Source organism: Ixodes scapularis, unplaced genomic scaffold (genome assembly GCF_016920785.2).
Source record: "Ixodes scapularis isolate PalLabHiFi unplaced genomic scaffold, ASM1692078v2 PGA_scaffold4__175_contigs__length_147842914, whole genome shotgun sequence".
Lineage (NCBI taxonomy): Eukaryota > Metazoa > Arthropoda > Arachnida > Ixodida > Ixodidae > Ixodes > Ixodes scapularis.
Genome location: NW_024609879.1, coordinates 117174429 through 117188624, shown reverse-complemented (window position 1 = coordinate 117188624; position 14196 = coordinate 117174429).

Here is a 14196-nt window from a genome sequence, read left to right as displayed (position 1 = left end):
TCTTCTCCCAAAAATAATACTTGTCCGCTAAAACGTGCAAACTTCCGTAAAATAAAAAAAACATTATTTTTGTTTCAAGGTAGTTAGTTGTACCTTGCATCCAGGAAGGTGTGTTGACATGCATGTGTCAGACAAAATAACTTAAAAGGTTCTGAAATTGCGACTGCTTTGTGAACCATAAGTACAATCTACTACTTGTGGATTCAGGTAATTACATGTCAATATCTCTCTCACTTTCAGGTGTGTGACGCCGACTGCCGGATAATGTGCATCGACCCACGGTATCCCGGGTCGGTGCACGACTCCTTCGTGTGGCAATTTTCCTGGCTCCGAAACCAACTCGAGCAAGGGCAGGTGCCACGCGACGGCCGGTTCCTGCTTGGTGAGCATACTAAATTCATTCCTTACGCACACGGTGGCTTCAACTGCTTGAAAGCCACAGTACCACACGAACTGTGCTTGTTGTGAGGCACACAGACACAGTTGCTGGAACTCCTTGAAGTGAGACAACACCCAAAGTTTGGCCATTAATCTCTGTTTATGTCCACATAACTCATAACTCTGCAGGCTACGAAAGCCACACTACACCAATCTCATGACAGTGATAGACTATGCGAGGCATGCGACCGCAGTGCGAGTCGCTGTCCGGTTCGGCCCACTCACTGTTACTGTCTGCCTGTACCCTCTTGCTGGTTGGTTTTTGCATGAAGTTGGAGCTCTTTCACTGATTCCTGGGGGCTCGCCTGGTCGCTTTGACGGTCGTCAGTTTGTACGGAATGGGATCAATTCCTCCTTGGCCACTTGGGGCTCGCCAAATCTGTCCTCAGGTCGTCTCTGTCCCACACACTGGATTCTTTTCCCTGACCCTTCTTCTTCGGTCTGCCTATATAGCTCCTCCTATTAGACCCTCCGTGTCCCAACAGGACCTGACTCCTTTCCAATCTAACTACGCCCTCTCTTTTCCCCATCTCCAACTCCACCGAGGATTAGAAAAGAGGTTCGTCGAACTGGCGCCTTATCCCCTTGCTTGCCAAAGACAAGGCCAGCGTGTTCTGCTCTGCCCGTGCCTAAGGTCACGGCCACACTCCCAAAAGCAACAGAGCTTTTATCTGGCGGATGCAAGGGCCTAATAATGCACTTGCATACAACACAGCACCCCTAAGGAATCGTGCACACATCCCATACAACCCACCAGGAAAACACATAGTTACATGAAATAACAGGGAGTTTGCAGGCAAGGTGGTGCTAATTAATCATAATATAAACTGATACTGTAGTGCAGAAATATTAACACACTTTTAAGTCACACTTAAGTTACATTATAATTGACATAGTTGCACAAAGCTGTTTTCTTGCCTTTTATTTTAAAAAGTAAAGAATGTAATATGTTCCATCCTCTACATGTGCAGGTGACAGCGGCTACCCCTTGGAGCCTTGGCTCATCACCCCTGTCCCCGGGAACCACGCGACCTCCACCGCTTGCGGCCGGTTTAATAAGGCGCATTCCTCGATCAGGTCTGTTGTGGAGCGCTGCATCGGGCTGTTGAAAAACAGATTCCGGTGTCTGCAAAGGCACCGGGCTCTGTATTACCACCCTTCAACAGCCACCGCCATTATTTCGGCATGTGCAGTGCTCCACAACATCTCCCTTGCATCGAGCGAGCCAGAACCGGAGTCAGACTCCGACCCTGAAGAGTCAGAGTTGGAGTCTGAGCCGAGCTCGGACGGTTCTGAGCCGAGCTCGGAGAGGTCAGCGTCGGCTCTTGAGAGGCTGGCTCCTGCCGGCCCTCCGGTCGGCCTTCCGGTCGGCCTCTCGGACAGGGGGAAGGCTCTGAGGCAGCGCCTTGTCGCCCGGTTCGGAACCCGCCGCAGACGTGCCCGTGCGGAGCGCCACACGCAAGGGGTCCGCCGCCACGACGGTAGTCCCGACCACCAGGGACACCGTCGGGAAGCCCCTCAGCGCCCTCGCTGCGGTGGTGCCCAGCACGGACGCCGCCAGCGACAGGGAGCCTCTCGCCACCACGACTGAGGTCTTGACCACCAAGGACCCCGTCACATCCTTGCCCTCAGTGAAGCCCTCCCCGTGGAAGCCGTAAAGTGCACACTTCGCTTCCTGCTCCACAGTCATGGCCGTCCACAAGCTACATACTCTCTTCAGCTCCTCCACCTTGTGAAGTTCGTCGCACAGCCAGCGTGCTGCCTCCGGATACGTGTCGAGTGCATCGCGGTGAAATCGATACAGCCTTTTTTTTTATTTTTATGAGCAGAAGGCACGAGACGCAGTCGACAGTGACAGAAAAGGTTCGGAGGTTTAGTTGCCAGACCAACAGGTCATCTGGATTGCCCCTGCAAAGAACTCAGAAGTAATTTAGACTACCTCTAGAAAGAAATGCTTGCTTTTGCAGAGATTGCTTTCTTAGTTGCTGATTGAACCAGGGATATTGTTGTCATGGACATTGTTTCATTTTACAAATGCTTCAAAGCGTCTTGCCTTCTGCTCCATTTTATTATCTCTTTTATGGTACTTCATCAAAGTTAGGTGATTGTGTTATCTCAAGACAGTGCACATGTAGTTTGTTTTGAAAATTGCTTTATTTCTTAAAGAAAAACCTGTGACTTCATGAATAAAAGTGTGATAACATGGAATGTAATATTTCATTCTTGGAAGTAAAACTGAGCATCGACTGGAACCATGTAAGCAATTGGGCAATCTTAAGTATATATCACAGATATCTTGTTGAACACTCTGGTCTTATTTGAGCACAATAGTTAAATTTCGAAAGGAAAAAAAATATATATATTCTCTGACTAGCATACCACCATATAAACACTGGACCACTTTGAAAGAATTATCACAGATGTTGCGCCAAACATTCTTATTTGAGCACAGCAATAGCAAGTTCTCGAAAGATAAAAAAATTGTTTCTGACTAAAGCAGCCGTCACTCGCGCGCTCCCCGTTGGTTCCGCCGACCCCTCCGCTGCCCCCGGCACACCCTGCTCCTCGTGGTTGGACATTTTGGTTTGAAGAAGGCGCGTAGCGCACATGCCACATAATATTGGAACAACTTTCTCTCCAATTAATTCTTAAATGTATTGCAAAAGGGTACAAAAAAGCGGTTTGTTTTAACAACGCCCACAAGGTTTTGATTGTTTTTGAATACTTTTACCTGTACTAGAACAGATGCGACGGCCAGCGACGCACAGGATTGGTTGCCGTTCCTTCGCTAAACGCAGGAACTGCTCCCCGCTTCGTAATAAATCCTACCCCGTATCCCGCGCGTAGGGACGCCTCAGGGAATGCGTAGCTACTTCCGCTCGTCGGTGGTTGGCTCCGGACGTCGCTGAAACGGGTGACGGGTGTCAAGTTTGCGATGACGTAGCGGCGTCAAAGTGGGCAGAGCCGCCACGTGAGTGTTGCTAGGATACGCTCCTCCTTTGCATTACGTCACTTCCATGTACCTTTTCTCAAATGTCCAACCTAGCGATCCAGGCGTCGGCAGTGGAATTTGAACGCACGTCGGGAAAAGCAGCGACAAGATAAGTACCTGCTTGGACGTTTCTTGTGCCTATTGAAGTCATGTCGCGACTAGGCAGACTCGACGAGTACGACCCAAAGATCCAGGACTTTGAATCTTACCTGGAACGCTTTGAATTTTTCGTCAGCGCAAACGAAATAGCTGCAGCAAAAAAACTTACACGGGACAGAGAATGCAGGTCTTAGGACAGTGTGACGTTACTGCATGCTATGAAGGGCAATCTGCTAAGTTGCCCCTTATCGTGGTTCGGGAGTGTGAACGGAAGCTTCCTGTGCTTCTAGGACGGAGCTGGTTAGACAAGTTGCAGCTGAACTGGAATTCTATTTTCAGCTTAAGCGCAGAAGACAGGGTAGCTAAACTACGCAGCAAGTTTCCGCGCGTTTTTTCTTCTACGCTTGGAGCTATCAAACACTTCGAAGAAAAAATAGTCTTGCAAGCTGGCTGCTCACCTGTGTTTTGTAAAGCCAGGCCAGTACCTTTCGCGTTACGTGACGCGGTTGAAAAGCAGTTGTCTGAGCTCGAAACGCAAGGCATAATCCAGCCAGTGAGTCAAAGTGACTGGGCAACTCCGCTGGTAGTGGTGCCAAAAAAAAAAGGTAATGTCTCATGCGCGAGAGGAACGCGGCCCATGTCACGAGCTTGATGTCAAAGCCTCTCGCGCTACTAGCTCAGCGCTTGGTTCTCGCGCTACAACAATCTTCCCCCCTTAGTGCGCGACCTGCTGATCACTTTCTAAAATCTGAATGTTTGAACCAGTCGGGTGGATTACGCACACGCGCACTTGGTCGTAACTCAACGTCCGGCTGGTCTTGACTTTCAGTTGACGGTGACGATCCTGCAGGCGGCGTCGCATCAGGCGGAGACGTCACCGGATCAGTCCTCGAAGGCGTTGCACATGTCCCGATATCGGACATCGGTTCGTTGTCTAGGCTACCTGTCTGTTCGACGTCCAGAGAAGAGGCAGCTGAATGTCTCTCGGTTTTTGAGTGCACTCCCCTGACAGCCCGAGGTGTGGCAAAAGCCACGGCACGAGATGCCACACTTCGCAAAGTTCTAGAGTACACCAGATCTGGCTGGCCAGGAGACGTCGCAGACGAACTACAACCGTACCATGTCCGACGTCTCGAACTTTCCATTGAGCAGAGCTGTCTCACTTGGGGATCGCGGGTTGTCGTACCCGAGAGCTTGAGATCACCAGTTCTGACGTTGCTTCATGAGGACCACCCCGGCACCAGCCGAATGAAAATGTTAGCTAGAAGCTTTATTTGGTGGCCTGGATTAGACAAAGCTGTCGAAGAGTACGTGAAACGATGCAAGGTGTGTCAGGTCGTACAGCCGGCGGCGCAGCCTACACCACTGCACCGTTGGCCATACCCTTCGAGGTGTTGGCAGAGGGTCCATATTGATTTCGCGGCAAAGGGTCCACATAACTTTCTTGTCTTAGTGGACGCGTATTCCAAATGGGTTGAAGTTTGGTTGATGAGCACTACCACTGCAACTCAAACAATCACCAAACTTCGCAGTGCCTTCGCTGCCTTCGGTTTCCCCGAAGAAGTTGTGAGTGATAACGGGCCACAGTTTGTATCTCAGGATCTGGAACGTTTCTTGACAAAAAATAACATTACACATACAAAGACGCCGCCCTACCACCCAATTTCAAATGGGGCTGCCGAACGTCTTGTGCAGACAACAAAGCGGGCACTGCTAAAACAAGTGCTGTCTCACGCTGAGTCGGAGAAAAAAGAATCAGTACAAGAAGGGCTAGACAGCATCTTGATGAGCTATAGAAACACCCCTCATTCGGTGACTGGAAAGACTCCAGCTGAACTCTTTTTGAAACGCCAACCAAGAGTGAAGTTGTCTTTCCTCAAGCCCGCCTTTGTAAAAGACATGACTGAAAAACAGCTGAGCATGAAACAACAATGCGACAAGCACAGGGGCACAGACCGCGCATTTGATTTGGGGGAAAGAGTCTGGGTAAAATGTGTGCGAGGTGAGAACGTTCCCTGGGAGGACGGTGAAGTGACACAAATTGTGAGTCCGGTGACATATACCGTGCGTGTGGCCGGTCAAACGCGATTTGTGCACGCTGACCACTTACGCCATTCTTCGACACGACCCGATGAAGCTTCATTCTTGCTTCCGCGACACGATCAATCGGACCCGACTCAACAGCATGAGCAGCCACCTGTGATGACGAGAACACATGACCTAGACAACGAACCGATGTCCGATATCGGGACATGTGCAACGCCTTCGAGGACTGATCCGGTGATGTCTCCGCCTGATGCGACGCCGCCTGCAGGATCGTCACTGTCAACTGAAAGTCAAGACCAGCCGGACGTTGAGTTACGACGAAGTGCGCGTGTGCGTAATCCACCCGACTGGTTCAAACATTCAGATTTTAGGAAGTGATCAGCAGGTCGCGCATTAAGGGGGGAAGATTGTTGTAGCGCGAGAACCAAGCACTGAGCTAGTAGCGCGAGGGGCTTTGACATAGAGCTCGTGACATGGGCCGCGTTCCTCTCGCGCATGAGACATTACCTTTTTTGTAAGCTCTCAGAACGAGTTGTGCGCCATAAAGGTTCTTCTGGTTTGGATCGTCGTGCTTCGTCGTGGTTATTACATATACAAAGTATGAACAGGAGTGATAAAGAAACACAACATTTAATGCCGGTCATCTCCACTTTTAAAAAGTATCTCAACGTGAGATTAATTTGACATTTCGTAGCAAGGGTGATGAATTCCAGACAGGGTGACACAAACCGTTTTGATAAAAACGTAAAAACAAAATGTAACTACTCCATACAGGTGCCTAATAGTTTGATGACTAGGAAACCACACGGAGGACTAGAGAAATGTGATGAATATAAATGAATAAAACTGGTCATGAATTGAAGCATACTTAGGTATGTGAGCCACACAACTTGCAGCTGCCATCTCAAGAAAAACAAACAAAGCCTTTAATGATTTCGAAAATCGGAACAATCCTGGCAGGAGTTTCACAGACTTTGGCGATTGCACTATGTGATCAGCAATCAGGCTACAGGTGTTTTCTTGATTGTATTAATCACCTTGATTGCAACTGGCCGTAGCTGTGAGTAGATTAGAATAAGACAAAGCCTCTCAAGAAGGCAGCTCGTATTGTACGTCTTCTGGCCATGGGCGAAGCCGAAAAGCCAGTAGGCCGCCATGACCACAGTAAAGCCTTCGAAAAGCCAAATGGTTCGTTCCCTCCTGCATATTAAAGCAGAATTGATTCAGTCAGAGAATAATAAAGGCTGCACTGATGAGTATGATTTTAAGTATGAAATGCTTTGAGCTCCCGGCCACCAAACTGATGACATATCTTTTCGTGAACTAATGCCAAAAATCACTTCAAAACATCCCAGATTTCGAAGTTGACTTTTGCGTTGGTTTTCTTATTTGAAACCGGCTTTGAAACCTACTGGGTCTCGAAGTCAGTTTTGGATCAGAAACGTGTACACTAGCAGGGTTCGACATTTGCTGTTAAAATTTTGTTTCCTTGAGACAAGGAAAACAAAAAGGAACATACACACCACCGTCTCAAAACCAGCACAGCATACAGCTGTCATTTATTTCCACAAGTCATCTTCCTTGTCATCCCACACGCTACACATGCTATGGAACCTATTCCTATACACACTATGAAACCTATTAATTCCGAACTACAGCTTTAAAAAAATTATCCAACATTCAAATTACTTTTTTGTATGACATCTCACTACCGAATTCTAAACCAAGAGCGCATCATTCATTTAAACCGTTTGAAGCAATCGCCTGACGAGGAGCCCGTTGTCGTCACGCTTTGACGGCGCACTTTAGTTCACCTTTCTGCCGCCGTCTTGGGGGGGGGGGGGGGGTCTCAGGCATTGTCCCCGCGCAAATATTACCACAACTGTTTAATTGATTGGTGCGGCACACAAACTTCTGTTCGGGCTGGAACTTGGTCAACAGTGTCTGAGATGACCCCGACGCCCATTTCAGACATCAAATAAAATTTCGAAATTGCTTTTATAATCTCTTTAAGAGTTTGAATGCAGGCGTCTGGAATTCGCAAAATTTAGTGGCCGCGATTATGTCCTCTGTGACCGATTTGCAAAAATAAATGGTTTTACAGTAATGATCCAGATTGTGATTTATTGGGAATTAACCAGTGCTGTTAATAACATGCTCTGTATTGTCCGCTCTGCTGGTGTTTTTTCTGCCGTCATTGCATCCACGCAGCTTGAAAGTGCACTGCTTTATGCGACAGGTGGCACGCACACACCGTGGCACTCCACTTCATAGCGTGGCATGTGGTGGCAGCAAAAGGCTCTGCCAAAAACATGCTAAGCACAGCATTTGTGGCGGCAGAAAAGATACAAGGCTATTATCTTGTTCCCGAGAGTATAGTATGTTGCAGGTTAAGACGGTACGGTGAGGGGAAGAAGCTCCGTCTACACTCTTTCCACTTTAGCAGAAAGGATGCTATAGAGAAAAGAAGGAAACCGCCAATCGTGGCAAGCAAACCCTTTTTGGACTGGCAGAAGTGATGGGAGACGCCAGGCAGTGTAAAAAAAGGGGAAGGGGGTGGACTGCAAACGTGTTTACCAGTAATAAAAAGGGGAAAGAGTGAAAGGAGGTATTCTTCTGTAGATTCCTCTTTCTCCCGGAACTGTGAATGTGCCATGGCCGGACTGGGCTCAACCCAATGCCCCAAATCATATTTAAAAAAAAAAAAAAATTATTGCCGGCAGAGTTTTGCGGACTCCTAAAATGCCTTTACGGAGAGGTTCCACAAACCCTCTTTCCAGAACCGTTGGCCTAGATTGCGGACATGGGCATCTGCAGTACGTTTTGCAGGAAAAGGAGGGGGAGGGGGGCAAACCTTGTTTTCTTTCAAAGTTATAGGTTTGAAAGCTACACCCCTTCAGAATAATCCCCCCCCCCCCCTTTTCCGCCACTTTGCTGACGCCCATGATTGTGGGCACCTCATCACTTACAAAATGTTTCCTAGGACCCATGTGTAGAAAGTAGGAGCCACCATTCAAGCCCCTGTCATGACTACAGTGCAGACATATCACAATAGCAGGGAAGAACAATAAATAATAATGGGCAGTCTGACCGGAAACAGTATTGGTACAGTTTCAGACTAGCCACTCAGCTTGCCAGCTGAGCCAGGCTAGAAAAACGAAATTGGCAAAGTGAATGAGTTGCGAGTATAAAGATGCAACAACAAAACCCTACTGGAGTTCTTAGAAAATGTTGGGGCCGCCTTGTCAATAGAAAAGGCACTCAGTAATTAAATCCAATACTCTTTCGGATAGTGAGATTGATATCGTGGTAAGGTGGGTGCTTGTTTAAAGTAAAAGTTTGGGCTAGTTGGTATTTCATGATTAAAGATTAAAACAGCGCAAGGACACGGACAAGAACAAGAAGGTAGACAAACAAGGCGCTGTGATGTATTAGAAATGAAGTTGATTAAAGTAGAAGTTTGGGCTAGTTGGTATTTCATGATTAAAGATTAAAACAGCACAAGGACATGGACAAGAACAAGAAGGTAGACAAACAAGGCGCCTTGTTTGTCTACCTTCTTGTTCTTGTCCGTGTCCTTGCGCTGTTTTAATCTTTAATCATGGGTGCTTGTCCCAAGCTCTTGTTTTAGCACCAGTGGGTGTAAAGTTACACACAGCCAGAAAACAAATCAGCATAGCCAAACGAAGCACAGGACAATTGCATCCGTAAAATAGCCGATGTTCCATATTTCAATTAGTTTTTGATCTCAATCTGCGCAGCACACAATTCATAGCAGACGATTCTCCCTTTTTGGCTCTGTTCGCAGAGCCAAAAAGGGACAATCGACGAACAAGTCTGTTCGTCAAACGACGAACAGACTTGCCAGTCTGTTCGTCTTTTTGTTTCTGTCAGAGAATGATACCTACCTAGTAGCAAACAAACTCATTATTATTCCCTCATGTTAGCAGACGATGCGTCTGGTAGCGGTATTTTATAGCGAGTTCGCTTCACACGCACTGGCACCGTTCGAGTTCTCTCCCAGAATGCATCGCACTCGCAGAGTGTTGAACTGAGAAATGGACTCAAACGAATTCGCCAAATGCACCAAGTGCGGAAGACTGATGCTGCCGCCATCTATGTTGTAGAAAGAATACCGACCTCAAACCGAAACTGGCGCCTTGCTGTTCGGAGTGATGGGTGGGAATGCGAGAGTACAGTCGCTACCAACGTTTATCTACAAACGTTGGTCGCTGCAGCCTGTAGTTTATAGTTGCGATGACTTCGAGCAACTCGGCTGTCATAGGGATAGTTACAGACGGCGTAAATTTCCGCAACCAGCTGTCTACAAAGCAGCTGGTTGCGATCTTTCAATTCTCATAACCGTTTACACTGAAGAAAATGGATGATGCTGTCCGAGCAGAAGCTTGATCCATTTCAGCATGGCATTATGCGTGGACCACTGAAAGGGTACGCCTTAAAACTAGTCTGCTGTAATACCCAGCAAAACTTTTCGATTTCGATCGTCATTACAGGTGGATCAGATATTAGCTTTGGTGAGGGCGTCGAGAACGAGAGCTTTCTCGAACAAAATATGACGGGGCAAGTTAGCTGAAGTAGGTAAATGTTAAACATGATGATGTTGCCCAAGCCTCGGGTAAGATGACTAAATTTAGCTTTCTCTGATGCTTATTGGGCAGTCAAAGTTTCTGCTGGGGCAGTTTTGTCGACAAATGTTCAATTTTTCACCCGCACAAGTTGGTGCTAAATATCTCGGGGACCGCTGATGCATTTGTTCTGAGCATTTCTTTACACACTGGTATATTTCAGCGCTTTTACGGCAACAGAGAGACTTAAAACCTCCAAATAAAGCACGGTTTGTCAACTGCTTCCTTCATGAAATAGGAGACGCTCACAGTTCAAGCTCGCGTTTGATTCCGTTGCCCGCGGGACGCAATTTCTATCAGGAAATCTACTTTTTTTCCTTTCAGTTCTGCGACACATCGTAGCACACAAACTTTCGTCATCTGCTCCAGCACCTTGCCGGCCTAGCCGGAGCGAGGCACGACGGGATTGCATTTTGGCGCAATCTCGATTTTCTCGGTGCAGCGAGTGCATGCACGCGTGGGGTATCAGCAGTGAAACGAACTCGGAGAGTGCAACCACTTGTGGAGTGCCAGCTGAAACGAACCCGCTCCACGCTGCGGGTGCCGTGAAACGAACTCGCTAATACTTCTTCAGTGCAAGCCGGTTGAGACCTCAATGACCAAAATCGGGCTCTCGGTGAGATGGAATGGCAAACTGAGAATTATTTCATGACCAGGGGCCAAACAAATAACAGGTGCATTGTATGGTGAGAGTATTAGCACCGAGAAGTTTGGGAGGCGACCTTTTACAGCGAGCCGGGGTGACGTCCTGCTGAGGACAAAATTTACCCCCTCACTCGCCCTACAAAGGCCGAGACGGCGTTAGCTGTCGGCATATTACTTTCGTTGTTTTTTTTTTGGTTTTTTTGTGCGCATTTTACGTACGAAATGCGAATTATTATATGCGGCCTTATTGAGGTATGGTATGTAGCTGCAGGCGAAACTTCAACCAACATTCCGAGCATGGTTTCCAGGGCAGACAGTGCATGAATCACAGATGGTATATGAAAAGGAAGAAATGCCACCACACTTGCAGGAGCATTGCAGTATATTTACATCTCGCACAATCAACGCTGCTGATGATTTGAATAAATTAAGAGGTTTTTTTCAACTTTGTTTCTAAACAAAAACGTCTCAGCGAAAAAGCTGCACTTTGCTCGAGCAACATGTTAAATATATTCTGGGCCATGGGGAGAAAATTACAAGTGAGACCGCCCAAAGGCCTTTGACTTAGATGCCATTTATATGCCCGCAAAGCGGGGTCTGATGTTCTCCTAAAGCGCGAGACAAATGGACGGCAGAATCGTCCGATCCGACAGTCCGAACGCCGCTCCGAATTGAGACACACGCACACGCTTCCGACCTTGCAAGCGACACAAGAATCCGTTCGGCTCCGCCCAGGAGATCCAACTTCCAAGCACTCCAGCGGAGGTCCGCGTTCATAGATCTCTGGTCCCAGATTGATGGTTTAGCTCGCACGAGCGAAGCTAGGAGCTCGTTCTTGTTAGCGCGTGCATTCTTTGCCGGGGCCATCTTTCTCGAATGGATCAGCGGGATCTACGCGTCCGGCTTCCCGTCGCCCGTCCCGTTTTCTTATTCGTCCCGACAGACCAAGTATGTCATCATGACGTTCGCGCTAGCTGTGTTGTCATTGGCTGGACGCATCCGACAATCCGTCCGCCGTGTGAAACTATCTGGCGCGTTTGACGCATGTCGGATCGCCGATCTGACGCCTGAAGCGACCAAATTTTTCGGATCAGGCAGTCGAAATGTCGGATCGGACGTCGGATCGGATGGATTTTTCGCGCATGTGTCTCGTGCTTAACTCATGAATCTGCAAAGAACAGAATTTCAGTGTCTGAAACACTTACACCGCCGCTTCCACAACCCCTTGCACAACCGCCTTATATCGTGTGGAGGGGGCGGGGGGGTTCATCGACGGAGTTGCCTCCACCGATAGCTTTCCATACTTATAACCCAATTATAAGGGTAAACGTGACAAACACGGTTGGAAAAGCTATGAAAATTCTGTCGGCATAAGTCTCACCCAGCGCCTTGTACACTGGGTAAACGAAGCCCCGCTTCTCAACGTGCTTACAGCTCACAACGGCCGATGTTGACGGTGCCTTTCCCATCCTTAGTCTGACTGTCCATGCTCTTTTTAATCTCGAAGTTTTCGGGTGGTAGAATATGATACCAGCTTCTTTTTGGAAATCGCATTGCAGCGCTGAACAGTAGGTCAGCATGATCAGAAACCTCCGATCGTGAGGAAACGGGCGCGGGGAAGCCAGCTAGATGCCAGCTAGATGCCAGAACGCGAAGCGGAGTCCGTCACCAGACGTCACGGTACACCTCACCCAATCAAGACGTGGCGACCGCAGCGACACTTGTGTTTGCTCTGAAGACTAATAGTACGCCGTGCAAGCAATACCATTGATCTCCACGACAATTTGCTGGATCGCGTGTCTCCGCTTGGTCGTTGCAGCTCAGGTGCGGTCACCGGATGGCCACCTTGGGACAAAGATTATCAGTAAACCTTTTGGAGCGTCGTGGAGGCTGGGCGGCAGTAAGCTGAAGACATGTTTTCTGCTCGTTCGTTGTCATTTACCGAAGAAGTTTGTTAAAACCCCGAACGGTGAGAATTGCGTACGTGGAAATTTTTACGAAAGCTCAGCACCGCAAGAAAAAGGGGCAACTCGTCTAACGCAAATCTTACCGTTCTGGCGGCATGATCAAAGCTTCCTTGGCATGCCAAAGTGCTGCATCTTTGTCTTTGCACACTTGAATACCGATCAAGAATTAACGCCGTGTGGATTTGTTTCGTGAGTGCAAAGAGCATGAAGATGCATGTGCCTCTGGAGCAGCATTTTACTTTACTCTTACGACGGTATTTGTAACTTGCGGCACTTGCAGTCCAGAAGCGGGAATGATCCAGTGGCGAAAAAGGAGGGGTAGGAGGCTATGGCGACGGCGACAGATTGCACACAACTATATGGACGGGCTTCATACTTTTGCCTTCGAAAACCTACCTTCTTCCACAGCATTGCTCTATTTGTGCTGTCATGTGATCCATTTGAGTAGATTTGTAACATAGCCATGGTTAATCCATAATAGCAACCACCGATTTCGTTTCCTATTGATAGCAACTCGCTGGAACAACTGGGTGATAGAGAAGACACCTATGTGCGACATACCTTCAAAGCTCTGCCATGGCATTGATTCTTGATAAGTATCCAAGCGTGAAAAGGCACAGAGACGCAGCAGTTTGGCAGGCCAAGGAAGCTTTGATCACGCCGCAAGACCGGCGAGACTCGACGTTCGACAAGTTGTGCCTTTTTCCTGCGGTGCCGCGCTGTTGCAAAATATTTTATGCGTTTTCAAAGGAAATTCCTATTGTTTACACATTGCGAGCGTTTGGCGCTCCTTTCACTAAACAGAGGGGAGCGCCGCCGGAGACTGACACTCGAGCGTGCTCTTCGTGCTCCGAGCATTTCTTGGAGCACAAGTGACTTCTTTGCGCTCCGTGATGTCACGTCCACAAACAAGATGGCTGTGCCATTGTTGAGATTGTTGAAACAAAAGGCGTAGCCGGACAGCTGCTCCTTTTCAGTCATTAGTGGTTAATCCAGCAGGTAAAAACAATTTGATTTGAAAGCCAAGACAGCAATCAGCATTCCGGAAAAGGTTTGTTCATGTGCCTTGCCTGAGAACAAAGTGATCTATCGAACGAGCGTGCTGATAGCTCGGCGGCAGAAAAGTTGCCGAGAGGACAGTGGGACGGCTGCCCTTTTTAAACTGCTTAGTCCAGCTGCAGCGAATAAAAATACTTAGATTGGAAAGCCGAAGCATCAGTTAGCATTGCGGGAAAGGTTTGTTCGTGCATCTCGCCTGAAAACAGCTTGCACGGTCAAATATAAACAGCTTGCCATGTCAATAAATAGATCAGCCAAGGTGCCTTTCCCCGCACGGGCTCGAAGCGAGTCTCCAAACCTCTCA